Raw genomic sequence first — 1604 nt, forward strand, 5'->3', positions numbered from 1 at the left:
ACTACAACCTATAAGTATTAGTTGGTGAATCTTTTGGATAAGTAAAAATGCAAATCTCAATAACTAATTATAGTATAATCTTTGAATACAAAATGAAGAAACAGAAATTGCATATTCATTACAACAAATATTAACTACAACGATTAGCATATTTATATGTTAGCACATGTAGCAAAACTTGAGAATATTAATTATTAATATACATATGCATAAGTTTAGTACCAATTATTTAACTACACTTTGAGCTTACAGGTTCAAAAGGGCTTTTCTCCAATGACATTACCCGTGAGGGTGATAATTACAAGTAATAAAAGTGTCTCCACTTGCCACATATAACTCTTGCACACCCAAGCTCCAAGCTTTGCTTCCAAACCATCCTGAGTATAATGCAAGCAATCTTTATTTTCAGTAAGCATTTGTCATATGATTATAGTAACATTTCTCCGCTGCCCATGCGGCCACCGCATTGCCCGGTTTCCAGTCCTTTCCGCTTCCCCAAAACAGATTTTCGCCGTAATTACTATTGGAATGGATGAAAGCACAGTCTTTCCCTCTTTTGCGTGGCCAAGTCGACGCAAATTTCGCAATCTTGTTGCTCCATTGGAGAGGAGGGAGTCCAAGGTTTGCTCTTCTTTCAATGTTATGGGGTATTAGAAATTGCCCATTTATGCTTTCGCTTGACTTTATTAACTAGTAAACGTCTAGACAGGAAATTTCTGGACTAGGGCTGAGAAGAGAGTATTGGCTGGAGAGACAAAAGGAGGAGGAGGTTCCTATCATCTCCATTGTTTGATGTCTCGTGAGGTTCTTTGTGTGTGTGTGTGTGTGTGTGTGTGTGTGTGTGTATATATATACACACACATATTGCAGAAAGATTTGATGCTGAGAAGAATCAGTTCACATGCTAGTAGTTCAATCTCTAGATGATTTGAGGTGGAAAACACGTTACTCTTCATGTGGAGGATTAGTGACAGTTTGCTGTTGTTAACTAACAAAACGGTTTCCAATTGAAGTTCCAATCATTGACCAATCAATCTTTATCATTCAATTATAATTTACTCATTATTCAAATACATAAGTTCACATGTAAACTTTTTTTTTTCCCACAAAATAAAAAAATTAATTGATATTCTCAACTTGTGCTTTGACCTGTTAAAAACCTTCAACTTATAAAATTATACATGTTGAATCCTTAAACTTATAACTCCCTTTGTATTTTGTTTGCATGGTTTGACAAAATACTACCTCCGTCCCATTTGTTTGCATGGTTTTAAAAAAACACGTATATTAAGAATTTAGTCAATAAAAATTATTTTGCTCTTTTTTATCCTTAATGCATTAAGATATTAATAAAAGTCATTCATTTAATAAACGCTTATAAAGTTATCATGGGAAAAACATTAGTTACATATATAAATTTAAAACCTTACAAACATTATGGAATATTTAAAAAAAGAATACAAGCAAATAAAATGGAACGGAGAGAGTAATTTTATTATGAAATCCACTAGGCAATAATTAGTATCAAAGATACATAAAGTATCACACTTATCAATGTATATCTAATAATTGAAAATGCGTTAAATAAATCACTATAAAAAAGT

At 32.5% G+C, this 1604-nt stretch overlaps 1 pseudogene; it reads right to left on the bottom strand.

The window, feature by feature from the left end:
* Positions 1-254: 254 nt before the first annotated feature.
* Positions 255-1266, bottom strand: LOC149497516 (pathogenesis-related protein PR-1 pseudogene; annotated as a pseudogene).
* Positions 1267-1604: the final 338 nt, after the last annotated feature.

Source organism: Jatropha curcas, chromosome 3 (genome assembly GCF_041381405.1).
Source record: "Jatropha curcas cultivar XTBG-Jc1 chromosome 3, XTBG_Jcur_1.0, whole genome shotgun sequence".
NCBI classification, from domain to species: Eukaryota; Viridiplantae; Streptophyta; class Magnoliopsida; order Malpighiales; family Euphorbiaceae; genus Jatropha; species Jatropha curcas.